Source organism: Alligator sinensis, unplaced genomic scaffold (genome assembly GCF_000455745.1).
Source record: "Alligator sinensis unplaced genomic scaffold, ASM45574v1 scaffold527_1, whole genome shotgun sequence".
NCBI lineage: Eukaryota > Metazoa > Chordata > Crocodylia > Alligatoridae > Alligator > Alligator sinensis.
The window spans coordinates 2713327-2735883 of NW_005841958.1; the positions used below are offsets into that span (position 1 = coordinate 2713327).

The following is a 22557-nucleotide window of genomic DNA, read 5'->3' on the forward strand; positions in this document are numbered from 1 at the left end:
CTCAGTGGAGAGACTTGAGCTCAGGGGACTAGGGTAGGATACACAGGGTTACCATACATCCGGGTTTTCCTGGACATGTCCTCTTTTTGGATCCTCCGATTTCCATCTGGGTGGTTTTCTGAAATCTGAACAAATGTCTGAGCTTTTGCTCCACTCTGCTGGTGGATGCCGGGAAGGGTGACTGGAAGCAGGGGCACCATGTGTCTCTGTGCACATGCGCGCACACACACATGTGGCCGGCATGCAACTAGGCAGCGGGGTGAGAGCAGCCCTGGCAGCTGCAAGCAGGTAAGTCTATGGGGGGTGAGGGTTAGAGGGCCAGGGCTGGGGGACTGTCTGGGTTGGGGGGCGGGGAGTGCCTGCTGGCAGTGGGGAATGGTGTCAAGGCTCAAGGGCTGTGGCAGGGCACAGAGGCAGGGGGAGGCACCTGTCCCTTCAGCTGGGGAAGGGGACAGGGGAGCCGTTCAGGGGCAGCAGGGATCTACACAGCTGAACTCATGGCACCAGGGGCCGGTGCCCGTGCTTGCAGGGGTGGTGTGGCCAGGAGACGTGGCCTTGGAGGGGGGAGCGGGGTTGCATGGCTAGGTTACCTGGTGTGGTGCAGGAGCCCCAGTCTGGGGTGTGGGGTGCTACAGGCATCTTCTCCTCCTCCCTGTAACCCCCACCAGGGCCAGACTCACTCTGTCACCACCCACAGAAGCCAGAGCCACTGCAGCTGCTGTCAGGACAGGGGCAGCTAGAGCCCCCCTCCGGTAGGGCTGAGGGGAGCGGGGGTGCTGCAGGTTGGGAGTGAGGGGATGGGATGTGAGAGAAGGCAGGAAGCTGTGGGCTGGGAGTGCGGGACACTGGCAGCACCAGGGATCTGCGAGTCAGGAGTGAGGGGCAGCAGCAGGGACAGAGGGCTGCAAGTTGGGAGTGAGAGACACTGGTTGGGCTAGGAGTGAGGTGTTCTTTTTTTGGAACTGGAAATATGGTAACCCTAAGGATACATGCATAACACACTCAGTTGTTTGAGGTAGCTTGTCTTGTCTAAACTTTTGCCATGCAGCCTAGATGATGTGTACAGTTTGTACATGCTTAGTTTTTGGCAAAGCCTAGCAGTTGAGGCAATCCCAAATATTCCCAAAGTTATTGTCTCAGCTGCAGGTAATGACCCATACTTTTATTACAGCATAAAGTAATGGGCCCCCCCAGTCTGATTCCAAACAGACCTCTTGCTCATTGCAGACAACCGACATGCAAGAATACAGAAGCTCCTTAGAGTTCAGGGAAGTGAAGAGCTTGCTGATGAAAACTAAAAATGCCCTGCTAACTTCTCAAAAGGCACTCTTAGAAAACAAGTAGCACAGCTGTTTTGAATTATATTGGGCTGAGGAAACTACATTGTGCAGTGGGGAGTGTTATCTGGAGAATCAATCCATGGTCCAGTAATTGCCGCAACTGTCAAACAATTTGGGTCATGCTTCTGTGGGGAGCACACTTGTTGCATCGGTATAACCCAGTGATAGAAAACCAAATGGCTGAGACAAATTTTCTTGACATGCAAACATAATCAAGTTTTATCGTGATGTAATTAGTTTAGTGTTTCTTCATCTCATGAAGAAAGAGACAATTAGAGGTTCTTACTGTCGGTAAGACAGTAAGATACAATCACTGATACAATCACTGATAAGCAATTCAAGTCTGCTCCCAATACAATCAACAGGAGTTACCTACTGACATTAGTGAGAGCAGCACTACCCTGCCTGACCACTTTGGACAATACAGGGTGCATTGCATTTCCTAAAGGGATTTCCTCTGTCCTTCACAGTTAACCCACTGCTATATTTTATGTATTTATTTATTTTTAACTAAGCTCTGGCCAAACTAAACTCTTAGCCAGATTTAGCCAGGCAGGGTTGTTTCATAGTATGGAATACTCCCTCCTTGTTTGTCTACATTCTGACTTGAAAACAATGGTCCATTGTTTTGGATATATGCTATCAGGACTGGATCTGCTGCTTTTATTAGTCAAGCCAGACCGCTTTCTATACACTCGTGGCTCTTGGGTGAGAGAGTTGGATTCATGTCTGGGACCTTCATTGTACTTCCAAGACTGGATGTTTGATAAAAGCATATACTCTTGTTGGAGTAGTTAGCCAGAGAGGTTATTAATGTGCCTGCAGTGTAGGACAGGAAGCCTGAAGGCTCTAGCTAAGCCTGTGTGATTAAATATGTAAGCATTTAAGGAGCACCCTAGAATATATTTCAGGCTTACTAAATACCTAAAGTAAAATCAATAAGAAACTTGTATTATGAGATGAGAGATGGGTCCTCCACACTTTCCTCTAGGAAAATACATCTTGTTAATAATGCTTATCTTTCTGGTTTTTGTCTTGTAATCAGTTTTAAGTGTGCTAGCATACTGTATCTATTTGGGAAGGCCTGCCCAGACCTGCACTACTAGCAAATCTTATTAACTTGTGGCTTCAGCATGCTTATTGAATTTGTAAAATAAAGAACTGCATACAAGGAACACTCTGTCTTACACACACACACACATATGCATATATATGTGTGTATGCGTTGTGTATGTGTGTGTGTGTGTGTGTGTGTCTGTGTGTGTGTGTGTGTGTGTGTGCATTAAATAAGAACCTATCCACTGTAAGAACCTATCAGAAAATCAGGTTTTGATTTAACATTCCTTGGATGAGATGGATGAAGCTGGTGACAGCAAAGATTTTCTTGGTGGGGGGGAAGGGGGTATCCAAACAATACCAAGTAAAATTGGTAGAAGCAATACACTGAGAAAAGCAAAATCAAACAATGCTGGGAGATACCATATTTTTCTGATATACAACAGCACAATTTTGCAACAGTGCAGCTGCAGGATATTGGGGTATCTATTATACATGAAGAAATACAGTAATAACAGTTTTTCTCTTTGCCAAGAAAAGCTAAAGTAACACTGTAGTGCTATATGGGGCTGTGAACAACCCCACACCTCCATGAAGGCTGCTACTTAGTTACTGCAACCTAGCTGTAGTTTCAAAGCAAGATCCCCCTGCCCGCCCCCGCATTCATTCTGCCTTTCAAAAGCAAGGTATCTTATTCAGGGTGATGTTGTATGCAAGAAAATATGGTAACTGTACTTCTTATTTTCCAATAAAAGGACTTGATCCTGCAAACACTGAATCTCAAGAAGATGTCTTTCTCCGATGAAGTACTTGATTATGGGAGTATTATCACTGAAGTGAATTAGCCTACTTCATGGTAACTGTTGAAGATAGAAGTATTTGCAGCAAGTGTCTGGGCCTTCTGTAAGAAATACAGTATTGGCAAGGGGCTTGTGTGTGTGCATCTTAGAGACACAACTGATAAGGCTTATACCCTGGGCCAAATCTGCTGCAGGGGGAGGATCCACGAAGAGCTGATGCAGAGTTTGGGGCTGGAAGCAATGGGGCTCAAGGCAGCCCCTCCGTGCTGCCAAGGCAGATGCTGCTGATGCAGACTGGGGGAGGTTTCAGTGCAGCCAGCAGCTAGGAAGTTAAGGGAGCAGGTGCTGAGTGAGAGACCCATGCACACCTCAACTGTAGATGCTGCTGAATTTTGCCATCAAGCATAAATTTGGCAGTGAAAATAATGGTGGCTCCTCTCTTAACCCCTGGGTGTTGCTTGCACCAACACTTCCTGCCCAATAGCATTCTTGTGCCCCCTCTAAGTCCATGCCCACTCATTCACTCCAAGTGACATTACTGGGGTGTGTATATGTATGTGTGTACAGGGGTGTAGACTGTAGCCATGCTGGTCTAAGGACATAGGCAGACAAGTTTCTTTGGGTACATCCAATATCTTTTATTAGACCAACTCAAATAGTTGGCAACGTTCTTCTTAGCAAGCTTTTGGGCACGAACGCCCTAGCGTCAGACTGAGGAAGTGTGTAGACACTCTTCAATTCAATTCTGATAGGTTATTGTAGGGGTTATGGTCCTGTTTCCCAATATTGGGGAACAAGAGAAAGGCTTTTTGTACTCTGTTCTTTATTTTGCCAATTCAAGATGCATAGTCTTCCATGGACAAATCTAGGATTTTAAAAAGGGGGGTGCAAATGGTGTAGGACATCATGACATAACATGACAGGTATTCTTTTCTCCAGTTAGAGAGATACTAGGATCTTTACTGATATGCTAGGGCAGGGGTTTTCAACCTTTTTTAGTCTAAGTACTCCCAGTGGCCGGACACCGAGCACGGAGGCAGGGATGGCCTGCGGGCGGGTTGCCTCCCAGAAGCAGGGCCAGGGTGGGGTGAGGGCAGCAGCGCCCCTCTATGGGACAGGGAAGTTCACCGAGCTGGTGTGTGGCTGCGGGGGCCACTGTGTACAAGTTTCCCCGCGCCGCAGAGGGCGCCACTGCCCTCACCCTACCCCGGCCCTGCTCCTGGGAGGTAGCGGCGCTGTATCCCCACCCTCCCACACGTACCCACTAGGACCAGTCCAAGTACTCCCAGGGGTACACATACCCCCGGTTGACAACCCCTGTGCTAGGGACCCAGCACTTGACTATTCAGTCTGAGATCAAAGCAAAAGCAAATAGAGCTGACTGGAATGTTCACTACATTTCTAGACAATATATTAAGCTTAAAAAACACAAGAAACTAGGCCAAAATAGTCAAAATATATTGTTTCATTTGTTCTGTAATCATTTTTGGCAATATATATCTTGTACTCAAATTCATAAAACAAAATCTAGTTATCTTGAGTACCGTGACAGCGCCTCCACTACTTTACTGTCACATGTAGAAATGACTGAGTTGATGTTACTACGGCTGAGATAAAGTTTTTAGACAGAGTTAAAAATAGTCTGCAGGGCTGTGAAATAGAAAAGAGGCATTACCAGGAATGGCTAACAGATAGCAAAGTTGCAGAAGGAAAGGATAGTTTAAATTGTGGAACATCAAGACCATTAAAAAGGAGAGAGGACTTAACACCTATGGAATAAAGAGATGCTATCAGGGTAGATTATAATAAGCCACCAAGTCAATTGACTCCTACATCTGCTGCTACATCTCCACCCTCCCCCAGGCAGTTGATTTTAAAGCCTGGGTAGCCCAGGAATCAAGAGGGGGTGCGGTGGGTGCAACTGCATGACTGCACTCCCCCGAAATCCACCCCTGTAGTCGTCAATTGTGAAGTGAAGCTGGAAGCTAAGTGCTTATAATGGATAGCGAGTGGTTTTTATATCACTTATCAAAAAAGCATTTCTTTGTTCTAATTGAGGAACATCTTAAAACGTGGATGTGTGTATTGTCAGTAAAAAGAGCAGTAAGGAAATGAGAGAGATGAGTCACCAAACCACAGAGAAAGGAAATGTAGTGTGCAAGCAACCGCAGCACCTTCCCCTGTTCTTAGCTAAAAGGACTACAGAACGAACAGTGAGGTTATATTCAGTGTAATTACTGTAAATTAGGAGTAAGGATAGATATCCTGCATAGCATGACTGCATATGTCATCTCCATTGAGGTGTTTAGTACCTATGGCAATATTTTCCTTTGTTCATTATGTCTACAACAGTATGAGGAAGGGAAGGTCTATTATCTTTAGCTTACAGGTGAAGAAACTAAGGCAAAAAGACTAAAATACCTTTGGGGACCTGGGACTAAATGGTTCACACAGGGAAGCCTGGGAAGAATAAGAAATTGAAGCCAGGTCTCCTGAAGTCTCCGGTGAACACCCTTGCACTCCATTTCTTATGCATAAAGATCTGCTGAAGTACCAATTTTGTAGCAATTGGGGATCAGAATATGGTTTGTATAAAAGCCTTCATCAAAACACTGAACTTTGTGGAGGAACAATAGCTCTGCAGCTGAACCTTGTGCAGGAGGCTTATCTCTGCAGGTGATATTTGTAGACAACAGGACTCAAAGTACATGAAACCATGACTTGCCTGCAAGGAGTTTCTGTCTGGGTGGGCAGGGAGAGGCAATGATCCTGTGAAATGACTACTCAACACACCTGTCATTTCCTCCATCCCCTCAGTTTTGAACCATATTTCAAGAACAGCCACTACACTTAAAACCATCTCACCTAAAAACCCTTGTTTTATTAGCTGTTCAGTGTGACAGAAAGGAAAAACCATGCTGATGGCTGAAGTGGGGAGAATATTGTTTCCTGACTGGGAAAGAATTACTATTTTCAAACTGAGAGGGCATTACACATAACTTGGCATATGCAGGGAGAAAAGTCCTTGACACTGTCCCTTTCACTGATCAGAAAGTAGCAAGCAAGCTCACATTACAGCATCAGATATGCTGCTGAGCAGCTGGTGTGGAGGTGGTATTCATGCTTACAAATCTCTAGAGGAAAATTAAGCACAGACAATTACCTTGATAAGCAACCTATGGCACACAGGGCTTTTTCTCACCTATAAGCAGCCTACCCAGCTGCTGTCATTTAGGGATGCTTTGCAACTTTGCAAACAGTATACTATACCATGTCATGCATTGCAACTGCTGATGGATGTCCTTTCTCTACATACTCCTAGGCTCTGATCAGTTATTGACACTGACTGTCTTTCTCAAGGGAATAACAGTAGGTTAACTGGGGATTTAGTTGCAAGGGGGTCCAAATCCAAAGGCAGCATCTCTTGGTTAATAGCTCTGTGGTGATAGAAGGGAGATTTTCCTCCCATTCCTCATCCCCAAAGCAGTACAGTTGATTTACCGGCAGGGAAGAAGAGTAGAAAGAAAGGAAAGCCCCAGCTGGCTGGCAGGGGATAAGTTCACTCTGGTGTGAAAGTATCAGCCTATTCCAGTTAAGGGACTGTATCAGTGATTATTTCAGTGAGACTGAGAACCTTTTAAGCATAATTGTGATGGAGAATGTGCGACGGGGATCACAGATGTGAATCCTTCTTCCCACAGGCTGTTCTGTAACAAGTGTAGTTTTGTGTGTGTGCATGTACACTCTCTCCCTCTCCCTTTCATTTTGGTCTCTGCTCTGAAGTAGTTGGCCTGTTATGCAGCCAGCTACTTTGATCTGCCACACTATCTTATACTTTTTTTTTTTTTTTTTGGAAAGGGCCTGTAGCTGAAACCTCCATTTCACCTGTGTGCTTTGTTCCAGCTGCCCTTTCCTCCTTCCATCTTGGCCCTTTAACTGTGAGGCTATGTAAGGCATTCAAAAAGTCCAAGCCTGAACTGATTCAATCTGTGCAGGTTAGTCTAAACTGCATAGACTGAACTGACTTGCAAGTGAATAGATATTCACTTTTGATTCGGGAAATGCAGGCACGTGCCTGCAGTGGCTCAGGCTAGAAGCCGGGGGGCGCTAGAGTGAGCCCTCCACTACAGGGAAGCTGTGCTGACAGGGGACATAGCCAGGCCCTGGCAGGCTGAGTATGGTTGGTTTAAACCCCCCACCCTGGCCTGCAGGGACCTCAGCTGGGGTGTGCCTGGAGAGGGAAGGGGGAAGCAGCCCCTGCCAGGCATTTCCCACCCCCATCCTCACCACTCCAGTGGTGGGGGGCCTGGCCACCCCAGCAGCAGTGTGAAATGAGCAGGGACAGGGGTTCAATTCCCCCTTCTGTCCCCTGTCCCACCAACAGGACCCAAGATGGGGTCTGCCTGACTGGGGTGGAGCCACCCATGTCAGGGTCCAACCTCCCTCACTGGGGTGGAAGCCTGGCCAGATGCCAGCCCGGCGGGGTCTGCCTGACTGGGGTGGAGCCGCCCATGTCAGGGTCCAACCTCCCTCATTGGGGTGGAAGCCTGGCCAGATGCCAGCCCGGCATGACCCCTGAGGAGAAGGGGTCAGGGAGGGGGTTTATTCCCCCCTCCCTCTCCTTTCCCCCTGGACCCCAGCCAGGGTCTGCCCAGCCAGCACAGAGCAGCCCCTGTCAGGCATTTCCCTCCCCTCACTGCTAGAGCGGCAGGAGATGTGGCCAGTGCTAGCAGTAGCCTCAAGGGAACGAGGGACAGAGGAGATTTAATTCCCCCCTCCCTGCCCTGTCCCACCGGTGCAGACCCCAGACCCCCTCACCGCCCCCCTCACCTCAGGGGGCCATGCTGGGCTGGCACCTGGCCACACCCCTGCCCCTGCAGCAGTGAGGAGGGGGAACTGTGACACAGGCTGATCTGCCTCAGCCAGGCAGACCCCAGCTCAGGTCCTGTCGGTGGGACAGGGGACGAGGGGGAAATTAAATCCCCCTCTCCATTCTCTTCATGCTGCTGCTGGGACTGGCCATGCCCCCTGCCACACAAGCAGCATGAAATGCCTGATGGGCTGCTGCGTCCCTGCCTGGCAGACCCCGCTGGGGTCCGTGCTGGTGGGACAGGAGAGGGAGGGGGCGTAAACCTCTTCCCTTCCCTCTTTGCCTTAGTGGAGCTGGCATCTGGCCACACCCCTGCCCCTCCTCCGGCTAGGGAGCAGTGGCAGGGCTAGCCCTCTTCCACTGGAACAGATGGCCCAGCCCAGCCTAGGACTGCAGAGCATCTTGGGATGCTGGAGGACTCTGATTTAACTTAAACCAGGAATGGGTCTGGGGCAGAAGTTCCATAAACCAGTTTGACCCAGGTCAGTTAAGTCTGATACTACATTCAAGCAGGTTTATCTCAAACCAGTTTTGGCCATTTTGAAACTGGTTTATGTGCACTGAACTTCTGTTCTGTTACAGCATTAAACCAGTTTCTGATCACTGAGACCAGTTTATGTGTAACTTCTGTCCCTAATCTGAACGTTTATCTGTGGTTGTCTCTTCCTTTGACTTTGATATTCTGCGTTACACTAAATTTCTGCTAAGAACAAATAAAGGGCTGTGTATATTTACAGTATTGCCAACTCTCATGATTTTTGGTGTTGTTCTTAAATTCTGTGCTTCAGGAATGTGAAAAACGTAACTCTTTCTTTTATATATATATATATAAAAGAAGTATATATTTCCCCCCACTCTGTCCCCTCCATCCCCACTGTCATGGATGAGCTCCGTTGCCTCTAGGGAGCATGGCCGGGGGGTGCAAGGTCAGCAGCACGGATATACGTGTGTATTTAGATGTGTTTATGTGTGTGTTTGTGTGTGTTTATATGTGTGTGTGTTTATATATGCATGTATGTATATATGGGTATAAGTATATATGTACGTGTATGTATGTATATGCATGCATATATATATATATATATATATATGTATATATATGTATATATATATATATATATATATATAGGAAAAACTTAGCTCTTTGTTTTATATACATATAAAAGAAAGAGCTACGTTTTTCACATTCCCAAAGTGTAGACTTTAAGAACAATGCCAAAAATCATGAGAGTTGGCAATACTGTATATATAAAGAGAATAATGGAGGGATACATTCTTGCATTTACAATGCCGTGTTTCCTCTAAAGTAGGTTATTTCTGCAAGGTACAAACAGTGTTGCCAGGCTGTGTTTAAAGCTAATGAGACACAGATTAGCATCTCAGAAGTCAATTAACAAGACTGTTTTTTCATCCTCCCAGTGACTTGTATTTATGTATTATTAATGAAATGAAAGACCTCTGTGTGTGGTGTATGCCTGTAGTGTAAAAAATGTTGGTCCTGTTAAGGCCCTAAACATTAATTTCCTAAAAGACACCACTGTGAATTCGAAGGGCTGTCTGTTCCTTCAGGAAAGTAATCAAACTGTAGTTGCAGTAGAAAACATGGATATTTGTTTAACTAAACTCCACATGCTTCACCTGGCTGCATTCGATTTTCTGTCTGTTTTCCAGTGCTCTTTCCTTGCATATCCAAAGATGGGAAGAGTGATGGGGGGAGGGGAAACGGGGGCTGGAGAGGGTTGCTTTGTGATGATAGGATGACCAGTTTCTGTGCTTGGATGTCTAGAAATCTCATGTAATGCTGCAGCAATAAATTTGACTTTGGACTCTACAGTGGCTATTGTCAATAAGGGACTGAAACTGGTATATGAAATGCACTTTCCGTTTTCTCCATTCCATAGAATGATATTACTGACCTTCCTGCCCCCTTCAGGTGCACAGTTATTTCTGAACCCTCACATAAAATGTCATTCCACTAATCAATTTGCAGTTCTTCAGGATCCTCAGTAAACTCTGCCCTGCCAATAGCTTTTCTGCTGTGACAGGCCACTGCTGCTGCCTTGCAAATGAGCCTCCAGCTGGAGTCTGGGTGAATTTCCTCCTCATATCACATGCCCTTGTGCTGCCCCTTCCAACCTTTCATCTCTAGGCCTTGGCTCCCTTCCCTGCTCCAAACTCAGTCTGGTGCCCATTCATTCTGCGCCACCCAGATTGCTGAGCACTGTTGCTAGGGACAAAGTAGCATGTGCCTGGCCCAGGTTGCTTGGATTCAGCAGCTGTTGCTACTGTTCCCAGTCCAACCCTTTCCTTTGTCCTGCTACAGCTTTCAGATCCAGGACCTTTTCCAACTCTCCAGCTAGATCATGGCTACCTGTGCCTAGCCAGAAAGGGCTCCTCCGCTCCCATGCCCCCCTCTCCTTGCAATTATCGTTCCAGTTAAGTGACAGCAAGTCCTTCACAGCATTGTTCTTCCTTCTTTCCCAAGCAAAGCAAGGGAAATTTTGGGGGTCTGTGTTCCAGAATCAATGCTTGAGAACCACAGAATCAGCTAGAAAATATTGTACAGTCTGGATAAATGCCTTGGCATTAAGCAGCAAGTAATATAGCTTCCAAAAAAGAAAATAAATCTGCAGCATTTTTGTGTTAGTTTGGAGCAAGGATTGTCTCTGTCCTGTACCTTTGGTGATAGCACAATAGCTTTATAGCAGTGACTACAGCTCACAATTATTTCTATTGCAGTAGTGTTTAAACTACAGTATTGCATTAACTTCCTTTTATTTTAATATTAAGGGGTCTTATTTAAAAATGTATTTCCTGAGTCATTTTAAGACTTTGGTAATATTACCCAAGGACTGCATGTAGAAGTGTGCACTGATTATGTTACACCTACTTAGTGTTTTCTGACTCTCTGGGGCCAGTATAAATTTAAAATATCCCATTAATATTAAACATATACCATAAGTATACAGGACACAAAAAGGTCATGTTAGAGTTTTAGTTGGCTCTTCCATTTTTTCTGGCTTTTTAAAATTGGAAATGTGCTGCATGAATAGTTTCCTGCATCAGTAGACTACTATTATTAAATACATTCTGTCCTTCTTGAACCAAAGACATTCCGGACCATGCATTTTGAGTGAGATATAAAAACAGAAGGACTTTAGTTCATACATTTAGCAGCATGTGAGAACAGAGATCTTTTTTGAGATCACAGGATGCAATTTCAATATAAAGCATTTAAGCAGCAACAAGAAATTATGTATTGACTAGGCTTGAGGCTGATCTTATCTGAGGCTCATTTCTCTTTAATAACCCAATCAATAGGGTTTTATAAAAAGCAGCGTATTTCCTGGTGTTCTAAACATAATTTTCTTTTCTTTTTTTTAAGTGACAAGCAATAGGGCTGGTGAAAAACATTTGAAAATTCAAAATCTTGACAAAGAAATGAGAGACCTTCTGCTACAGTTTTTGTTTTTTTGTTGTTCTTGTTTTTTACTTTTGCCCATTTTCCCATGGGTATAATTAGGAGGTAGACTTATAGTCCTAATATAAAACTTGGATTTCATTTCATTTTCTTGGCCTCACTTTATATTGACTATGAAGTAGCCTTATATGGATGACAAAGTCTGGCAAACATTTTCTAGGAAGCCATCTAGCCTAAAACAGATTATTAGGAGATTATTTCAAACTGGAAGTATTTACTCAAGTTGTCAATTTTTCAGATCAAGAATTAAAAAAATATTTTTTTTAGTTGACACTGAGTTTCTTCAAAGTTCATTTTCTATATTTCCAGCAACTGCAGAGAAGAGGAGACACTGTTTTTGCAGGGTTTAAAAATACTTTGAAGTTTAGCAGTGGAAGGAAATTGTATTTTTAGAGAGATGCTGAGGATCCTGGACAGGTTTGTCACCTCTTTAACCTGTAGACAAAAATTTTGCCTCTGTAGTCTGTTCAGTATCCTACTATATTTGGAATAACTAGAGTTAGGAGCCAAGAAAAAATGGAAAATGGAACAGAATTGAAACCACACACACACATATTTTGCTGTCTGGTTTACTCAAGACATAGCAACATAGGTCCTTGTTGTCTTGGGTATTATTCCCTGTAATGGGGGATGAACGCTCAAAGTAGTATTTTGTGGATTGTTTTGGTTAACCACTGCTGGAGAATGCAGGGGACTGGATTTGATGGCCTTAAGGTTAGGGACAGAGGTTACACATAAACCACTTTAAATGCTCAGAAACTGGTTGAAACCTATAACAGAACAGAAGAGCAGTAACAGAAGTGGGCTGGGCTATGCTGTCTGCTCCAGCAGAGAAGGGTTGTGGGGGAGGCAGGGACTACCCCCTCCCCCGCCCCTCCGCTGCCCGGCAAACCCTGGCGGGGGTCTGGGGCCAGGGAGAGGGGTTAAACCCACCTTCCCTCAAGTAGACATTCCCTACCCTGCTCAAACTTACTGCTGGCTCCCACTTTGGACTACAAATCCCAGAGGCACCTGGAAGCAAGAAGAGGAAGTGATGAGCAACCCTGGAGAGCCGTGCTGCTGTGATTCTGGACTGCAAATCCCAAAGACCTCGGGGGCAGCAGAAAGAGGTAGAAAACACATCTGATGTTGGCTATGTGCCAGAAAGTCATGTTCTAGCATCCCCCCCAGCTTCTGGCCTGAGCCACTGCAGACATGTGGCTGCATTTCTTGAATCAAAGGTAAATGTATGTCCAGTTGTTTTTTAGTTTAATCTCTGCAGTTTAGACTAACCTGCAAAGACTGAATTAATTCAGCCTCAGGCTTTTTGATTGTCTGTACTTCAAGAGTCCCCTTCGTATGTTCCTAAGTGTTAGATCCAGGTATAATCCTGTTAGAGCAGGCAATCCTGTAGTCATCTGGTATTTTAAAGATTCCCTGACTGAAGAGAGACAGGAATGGTAGTGTTAGGTTTTTCTCAGGTGCAACTTGCTGTATTTACATAGAGGTCATTGGTGTATATGTCCCTTGACAGCAATAGAAGAAATTATTTAATAAGCAGAACAAGTAAATAGCAGGCAAAAAGATGTGTAATCATAGCCGTACAAAGTCACTGGCCAAACTTCTATTGACTTGAATTTGACCCAAGGATTCCTAAGATAATGGGAGAGTGTTGATGATTTCAATCAAAGCAGCTATATTTTTTGCTGGTTGGGGGGGTTTCTAGTTAACCAAAAAGCCCATAATGTTCAAGATTTAAATATTTTGCTCAGAAAGAAACATTAGAAAATGGTGAGAAGTGAAAAAATGAAACCAAATTTTTATCTTTACAGATGCTAGGACTATGGTATGTGAAAGCTTTGACTATGCTAAAACTTGGGTTTCAATTCACAGCATGTGAGAAGCCCCACTGAGATCCATTAAGCACATGCATAAACCTGCACAGGATTGGGGTGGTAGATGGTTAGTCAAAATATATGGGTACAAAATACATATGCTGCTACTACTACTATGATGGGGAACTAACAGGAGACACGTTCAAACTATAATATGAAGCAAGCCAAGGATTAATTTTAAAGACTTCATCATCAGGATCTCTTCATGTTTTTTCTAGCTATCAGGTGCTGAAATTTAGATGCAAATTGAGTTAGAGTAGACAAAAAAAAATCTCACAAGACTCTCTTTCCCAAAGGAGATCTCATGGATCTTGACAAAAGGTCCCAGTGAATTCTCTCTGTATAAAGTAGTTGATGACAAATGACAGAACTACACCAGTCACCTTGCTAGGCCCCAGGCCTCAGTCTTTAGTTATTAAAATTTAGATTAGAAAATGCTTTTAAAAGCAAACACAGCATAAGCAGAGGCCAGCATACCAGTCTTGTTCACAGATTGCTTCAACTGCTCAAATATAGAGAAATTCACCTAGAGCAGAGAATGTGAAAATGATTCTTTGCTCTACTTATACTGTGCTTGAGCACAGGGGTGAAATACAGGCTGGTTAGAGGCCCTCCACAGTACTCTAACCTCTTAGGCTAGGGACAGGCATTAGACATAAACTGGTTTAAGTGATCAGAAACTGGTTTAAACCTGTAACAAAAAAGATTTTCAGTTTGAAAATGTCTGAAACTGGTTTGAGATAAACCTGGTTGAATGTAGTATCAGACTTAACTGATTTGGCTCAGACTGGTTTATGAAATGTCTGTCCCAAACCCCTTGCTGGTTTAAGATAAACCAGACACCTGCAGGATCCTGGCATGCTCTCTGGGCTGGGTGGGGCGCTCTGCTCCACAGCAGGGCTGGCCCCTCTCCTCTGCTCCCTGGCCAGAGCTCTGGCAGAGACTGCAGGCACAGCAGGGTCTGCCTGGCTTCCCTCTGGCCTACCTCCCCCTTGCTGCTCGCTGCTTAAGCAGGAAATCCCCCTCCCTCCCATCTTCCATAGCACAGGCCCTAAGCAAGTGGTATGCTAGCTAATGCGGAGAGGTTCCTGTGTGTGTCTCTCGCCAATTTTACTTGGACAGGTACACAGAACAGGGGCTCTTTGGAGCTAATCAACAGGTCAGCTGGTAAACTGTTTAAGAGTTTGAACTGATGGAGAGAGGCTATTGTTTTTCTGATCAGGTGATAAACACTGTTATCAGTCCCTTGCTGACTTGCTTGCCTGTCAGTTTGCTGCAGACAGTATAAAGAAGCAGGGAGGAAGATTGAAAACCTCCATATCAATGACAGATGCATGCACTGCACACACACCCTTCCCTCAGATTGCTAGCATGGGTCTGTAAATACTCCCCACCACACCCCTTGAGCATCCAGTGGGGGAAAGCCTGGGACTGTGCAGGTGGACCTTCCTAATCAGAGGTCATGCTGGGGCCTGGTCATGCCCCCCCTCCCCTCCCTCCCCTCAGCTGAGCACTGTGCAAGGGAAGGGAGGGTTGCTCTAGTGCCCCCCAGCTTCTAGCCTGAGCCACTGCAGGCGTGTGCCTGAATTTCCTCAGTTCAAAGAGAATGTTTGTCCGGTTACAAACCAGTTCAGCTTAGCAGAGTTAGACTAACCTGCAAAGATTGAATCAATTTAGGCTCAGGTTTTTTGAATGTCTATCCCTAGCCTTATTGGAAGAGAGGAGGTTGGGGCCACTGTTTGATGCTGCCAGGTAAGGATGCTTTTGTATCCTGTGTTGTGTGAGTTGAACCTGCATAGTTCAGCATGATAAGGGACAATGTTGTGTAGAGAAGGGGCACATAACCCTCGCTGTGTCTCTGAAGGGATACAGCACCAAGGATGAAGCAGATGCTAGAGAAGCAGGGTCTCTAGTTTCAGATTAACATACATGAGCTTAAGTAGGGTTATCATACGTCCAGGTTTTCCCAGACATGTCCTCTTTTTTGGCCCCGTGTGCTGCATCGAGGTGGGTTTTTAAAATAAGAGCAAATGTCTGGGTTTTTTGCATGTCCTTTGCTCTCTCGGGCTGGCTGCTTGGGGCTGGGAGCAGCAAATAAGGTGATTGGCTGTTGGGGGTCATGTGCTCCCCATGCATGCCCTGGAAAAGAGAGACTGTGTGTATGCATACGTGTGTGCATACGCGGGCACTGCTTGGGCCACACGGCTGGGGTCAGGGGTCTATGGGTTGGGAGTGAGGGGCACTGGCAGGGCTTGGGGGGCAGGGGTCTGTGGGTTGGGAGTGTGGGGCACCAGCAGGGATGGCGGCAGGGGGCTGCAGGTTGGGAGTGTGGGGCAATGGCAGGGATGGGGACAGGGAGCTGTGTTTTGGGAGTGAGCAGGGGCTGGCAGGGAGTGAGCGGGGCCTGGGGGAGCAGGGGCTTAGGAATGAGGGGCAGAGGCAGGGCACGGGCATATCACTGCTACCCCACAATCATATGCCTCCCCCCCCGCCCCCCCCCAATCGCAGGTGTCCTCTTTTTTGCTGCTGGTATGGTAACCCTAGACTGTGCATGGGGCCTTATATGGACCCTCTTCACAAAAGCAAACTGCATCCTTGCAGTGTGAAATAACATTCAATAAGGGCCTTCTGGGGGAATAATTCAGGATTGCTTTTTATACCGTTCCTTTGAACACTCTTCCTCAGTTAGAAACTGCTTTGGACTAATCCAGGAAGTGAGCCAGCTATAAAAAACACATCTGAGGTTGTGGAACATCTAAGACTTATTGATCATAGTGTAATTACACTTGAAATGTATTAGGGGAAGTAACTAAAACAATCTTGACTCTAGGAAAGCTGATTTGGGAGCATACAAAATGGCCTCAGGGAGGCTGATTGAAATTCTCTTCTGATGTAAGGTGAATCTCTTTCAAAGAAGAATGGGAAATACTTGGGGGAGAGATACCTGATTGAATTCTAAATGGACTAACTTGATAATAATGAAGCCAAATATAACACCTTGGCTGGAGCATAAATGAATACTATGAGTGCAAGGCAGACGAATATCTAAAGGAGCAAAAGAAATATATGCAGTTGCATATAAAAATATTCTGGACTTAAGTTATAATGACGAGCAGAAGCAAAAGTCAATCAGAAATGATAATGGAAACAAATAAAGGGTAAAGAAGCAGTGAATTAATTGCATTTTAAAACATAAAAACTTTTACCCAAGAAAAGACATTTTAGAGGCATCTGGTTTCCTAACATAGTGAAGGTTAAATGGTGTTCAGATAGTAGTAGAACATGACTGAAAACAAGATACATAAGCTTGACTAAGCATCTAGCATACTGAGCGCATATATTTTCCTAGGTAGTTATTCTACCAGTATGGAGTAGGGTGAGAAAATATCAAGGAGGGATACATCCTCAACTGTCATAAATCTTAGATCTATTAAAGTCAATGTCCACTCTGGATCTAGGACAGTTTGTACTGACTGAGGATTTGCCAGTGGTTATCCATCTAGCACAAATGCATTTGAAATCATGCAGGGATAAAGGTTGTAGCTGCGTTGGTCTAAGATAGGGGTGGGCAAAATTCAGCCTGCGGGCTGGATGTGGCCTGCCAAGCCATTCTATCCAGCCCACAGGGCCCCTAAAAATGTAGAAAAATAATATTTATCTGCCCCTCGCTGCCTGTCATGTGGCCCTCGATGGCTTGCCAAAACTCAGTAAGTGGCCCTCTGCCCAAAATAATTGCCCGCCCCGATCTAAGAAAACAAGCAGTCAGTGTGCTAGAGGCGATATCTTTATTAGACCAACTAGACAGTTGCAAAAAAAAGTTGCAAAACTAGACAGTTGCAAATAAAGAAAAAAAAATGTGCAACTGTCTAGTTGGTTTAATAAAAGGTGCTACCTTTAGCACACTGACTGTTTGAAATAATGCAGTCACCGAATGCATTGGTCTACTTTGGGGTAGAGGACGTTTTAGCTCATGACTAAAAACTGCTGGAGGGATCTGGCAACAAATGCCAGAGAAGGGTATGGATTGTCATCAGCTCAGAGTGTATGCTCTGGAGGGAAATTGCAGATCAGCGTATTCAGTTTCCTCGGCTGAGTCAAACATAGATCTTCCTTGGCGTTACTACTATAGAACAACCCCTTGGCACACTGTACTAGCCTGAAGGGTGGGTTTATTTTTTAGTTTAGCCCTTACAGTTGCAGAATTTAAAAGAAGTCTGGGATTGCAATCTGGAAGATGTCCAAATAAAATGTATACAGTTACATGATATATTTTGATCACGCTGTTTATTATGGCAATCACTAGAACTAATAGAGAAAAGGTGACCACTACTTTCAGCCCCGCACAAACACAGTATAAGTAACAATTCGGAAATAATTATTGTTTTCTATATAGTTTCTCTTCCTTTTTTAATGGTTATAAATATTAATAGGAACATTATTCTCCTGTTTTATTCAGCCCAGAGAGATCAGTAGTATCCCACCTTGTTCTGTCTTGGAGATGTGCCACATTAAAAAAAAAAAAGTGGAGGGGTGATGGGGGGAGCATAGGAAAGACTCTGGGGTAGACATTCTTCCCTACAAATATTATAAAAGTGGCTGGTGATCTCAGTAAAATAATGAAGAAATTTGCCTTCAAAACTTCTTTCATTTCAAGGAGCACTTGCCTCATATGTAGTCAGAAGAAATTCAGTCTTACTTTTATTTCCTATCCTTTCTTAAGCTTGTGACAGTGACTTCCTCCCCCTTCCCCCCACCGTGACTATCCCATGAGAGGCCAATTCTAACACGTGCCTATCAACTGCCTTTGCTGTGTTGTGTTGTGTTTGCTGAAAAGCCTCTTAACATTTTGTCCTCCAGAAAGCACTCCAACCCAATGATGACTGAAAAACCTACGCTTGCTCCCAGTGTTTGCCATTCTTCTGCTCACTGCATATGAAAAGTGGCTTCAATACATTTGTCTGCTACTGAATCCATTTGGACTGTGCTGTCCTAAACTATGCTTTCATTCACTTTTTGCCATTTTATCCGCTACCATTGTTCCAGTATCTTTCAGAACACTGACATTTAGATGTACAAGCCTGTGATTTCTTTTAATTTTTGTGTTGCACTCTATGTACTTTTTTTCTTAAACATGACTCATAAAAGGGGAAACAATAGGATGGATGTTATTTCTGCTATATAAAAGATGCCTGAAATTTCCTCATCAAAATAATATAAACATTTTTTTCCTTTATTTTTTAGGTTTGGAAATCTCGTGTGTGTGTCTATAAGGCGTGACTTGCTGATTTTAGGTAGTCAAAGACACCTAAGTCTGAGCAGAGAGGATGTGAATTGCCGCAGAAGCAGGATGGGTGCATTTTGTTCTGCAAAAGTGTGAGTGGTTCCACAAGGTGCAGGATGAGAGAACTGGGCCTACTGCTTTACACTTTTCCTAGGGTATCAGATGGCCAAAAAGGGTGAAACTATAGCCTGTTTTTGCTCTCTGATCAAGCTGTATCAGTCCCAAATGAGGAAAGAACTAAAACAGCTATTTAAAGCAAGAAATGGAGTTAAATATGAATTAGGTGCATGTTTAAGTGCTGTTCTGCATCTAGCCTGTTGACTCAAAGATGTTTACATTTTTGAGTGAAATAAAACAAAAAATTGGTTTAAAATGATCTGACTGAAAATTCTTTTTTCTTTGGCTGCTAAGATTTAATTGAGGTTCAATCATCCAAAGATTATTCCAGGAAATCAAAGATTATACAACAGCTGAATTTCCAGTCTGGGTGGAAGGAGGCAGGGGGTGTTTTGCATTCCCCAAGCAGTCTCTTATAAACTCCATGACCAAGTTATCCTTCATTTAAAAAAGCATTCCCAAATCCTCTTGTTTTATTACCTATTGTTATATAGGAGGAATCTTTGCCTGAGTACCTAAACCTTTCTTTAATTACTCCCTTGGTATTTTTACATGCTTTGTTAAACATCCAGCCATGTCAGCTTTAGGTCATGTGGCCTATTAAAAGTTCACACTCTCAGTCACTTGTCTCAATCTGTGGTTCTATTTCATTACCAGATTTTCAAAAATCCCTTATTTTGAAAGTGCACTAGTACTTCCCTGTACTAAGAAAATGGTTCACTTTTCTCCCTCCTCTCCTTCCTTGTTCCTTTTATAAATAAAAGTAGTTTTGGAGGTTGACTTTCTTAATTTTTAAAAGGGAAAACATGCACAAGCCTTTCCCCTCCTCCACAATTTCAAGTTAGAATACAAATGGTTAAAATAAAGTATTGTATCAAAAATCCATTGATGTGAGCAAATACAGTAGTTTGCTAATTAAAAATACAAGGTAGAGCTAATATATGCAGCGGGTTTTAAAAATAGTTTTTGCAATTGGAATAATATACACACCAATAATTAGTGTGTTGAGCTTCAAGAAAAGGTTAGTGTTTAGAGTTGGTTTGTTTGTTGTTTTTCCCTAATCTTATTTGACGAATGACAGACAGTAAGTCACTTATCTATGACACAGGCAGGAAGCTAGTAAAATTAATTCTAACTAGCAGTAGTGTACTTCCTAAAAGTAGTTATTTAGGCTAACATGTCCAGATGTAAATTAGAAGCTTTTTAGAAGGTTTAGGTTTAGATCATTTTCCCATCAGTACTATAATGTTATTTCTAGTTGAGTTTCATTTTTTTGAAACTGAATAAAATACAACTGATCTTGTTACCTGCCTTTTTGATTAAAAATTCAAAATTCTAACTTTCTATTGAAAAGCTTCCGGGTGGCATCTCTTGATATTCCCCAGACTCTTACGTAATAGGCTTACTACCTTCTGCTCCTCTGGCATGTAGATTTTAAAATGTTCCTTATAAACACCCATTCTTTTTGTAAAAACAATAGCCCTTGATTTGATTAAGTGTAATTCATTCCATCTGTACAGGATACATCTGTCTCGTTCCTTGAAAAGGATATGCCCAGTGAAGTATGGATTACTTCCTTCTTTCCCATTTCAGTGAGCCTATCCTGCTGTCTGATGCTGCATTCATGTACACCTCTGCCTCTGTTTTCTTTTGTCTTATACAGTAGAACCTGGATTCTTGATTCTTCCTTCTTCCCCCCGCCCTTTGCAAAGACTCTGTTAACCATGAGGCTCTGTGGAAGATCATATCAAAGTTTAGCTATCCAAGGAAATTTATCACTATCCTAAGACTCCTGCATAACTAGATGACTGCCTCCATCCTATGCAGTGGCTCTGCCATGGAGCCATTTGCCATTCGAATTGGCATCAAGCAGGGCTGTGCGATCACACCAAATCTGTTTTCCATCTTTCTTGTGGTCATCAAGATGCTCATCCATGACTGTCTGCCACATGGCATTGGCATCATGAATGGAAACCTTTTCAATCTTTTCCACCTTCATGCCAAAACCCAAGTCACATTGGCCTTGATTGTGGAACTTAAATACGCTGATGATTGTGGTGTTGTTGCACATATGGAGGAGGACCTACAAATGGCCTTTAACCACTTCTCCAAAGCATACCAGTGTCTGGGACTGACCCTTAACGTCAGAAAAAAAAGGTGCTTCATCAACCTGCTCCGGGCCAATCAACTCCCCTGGCAAACATCCTCACTGACAAACAGGACCTGGAGAACGTTGACCACTTTGCATACCTTGGCAGCCATCTCTCAAAGAAGGCCAACATTGATAAGGAGATCCAGTACAGCATCCGATGTGCCAGCTCTGCCTTCGGAAGACTGTACCATCATGTGTTCAATAATCACGACATCAGGACTCAAATAAAGCTCCTATTATATAAGGCTATGGTAATCCCAGCTCTTTGCTATGGCTGTGAACTTGGGCGACCTACAGGGAGCACCTGAAAAGCCTGGAATGCCTTCAGCAGCACTGCCGCCGGAAGATGGTTGGCATAAAGTGGGAGGATCAATGCACAAATGCCAGTGTCTTTACCAGTGCTAACACCACCAGCACAGATGTGTTGATTATTCAACATTGGCTGTGGTAGACAGGGCATTGTGTGTGCATGCCTAATGTATGGTTACCTAAAGAACTATATTCCCAACTCAGCCAAGGACAAAGGGCATGCAGGGATCAGGGGAAATGTGTCAAGGACAGCCTGAAGGCAAACATTAAGAAGTGTGGCATTGACATCACAAACTGGGAAAACTAGCTTGAGACAGGGCTACATGGTGACAGAAAAAAGTCAGAAATGGAAGGAAAGGAAACAAGACTGAGAAGTCCATGGTTTGGCCCTCCCTTGAACCACCTGTGGCATCAATAGAATGAGTTAACGAGCAATGGTTAACACCTCCAAAGCCACAGACTAAGGAAAGGAAAGAATCAATACAGACAATCAACTGCCCCAAGACAGACAGACAGTTGCACAAGCACCCTTGGCACGAGTTTTGTCTGTCAGCAGCCAGAGGTGCAGGGCCCCAAACCCACCCTGCACCGATCTCCTTGACAGCTGGCAGGCTTCACGGCCGCAGGAGCGGCTAGCAGGCCTGCAGCTTTCACTGCACTGCACCTTAACATACACAGGGTCATCTGTGTCACGAGTTTTGCCTGTCAACAGCTTGAGGTGCAGTTCCCTCCACCCCTGCATTTATCTCCTTGAAACTTGGTGGCCTTTGTGGCCTCTGCAGGGGTGACCACCCCTGCAGTTTTCACCCCCGTGTTGTAATACATAGACGTGATATGAGTTTTGCTTTCAAGAATTTGGGGTGCAGTTCCCCTGAACCCCTTAACTGATCTTCTTGAAACTTGGCAGGCTTCATGCTTTCAGCAGAGGCTACCACCCCTGCAAGCTTCATCCATATCAGACAAAAAACAACAAAGTTATAGATATTTCATTGATTCCCCATTGTACCCTATGGCCGGATCTCCGAGATGGCTCTGAAGCTTCGGAGCCGCTTGGGCTGGATCGAGGCAGAAACCCAGTCTGGAGATCCGGATCAGATCCCTGGCATCTAAAGCAGCCAGATCCGAAGCCAGATCGAATAGCTGCCTACTCGCATAGGCCTAATTGCCACCACCGAATGAAGCAAAGATGCAGGTTTGTGAAGTATGCAGGGGCATATCGGCTGTGTGGGACCAGAGAGATGCTCTAGCTGCAGCTGTGGCTTTTATTTCAATGGGCA

General features: G+C 44.3%; 1 long non-coding RNA gene across 1 annotated transcript in view; it reads left to right on the plus strand.

The window, feature by feature from the left end:
- LOC112549763 overlaps positions 1-21842 on the plus strand; it is a 103469-nt gene extending 81627 nt beyond the window's left edge. Inside the window, exon 5 of the long non-coding RNA XR_003093275.1 lies at positions 18663-21842. This is a non-coding gene — a long non-coding RNA (uncharacterized LOC112549763). The remainder of the gene's footprint in view (positions 1-18662) is intronic.
- The last annotated feature ends 715 nt before the right edge of the window (positions 21843-22557 follow it).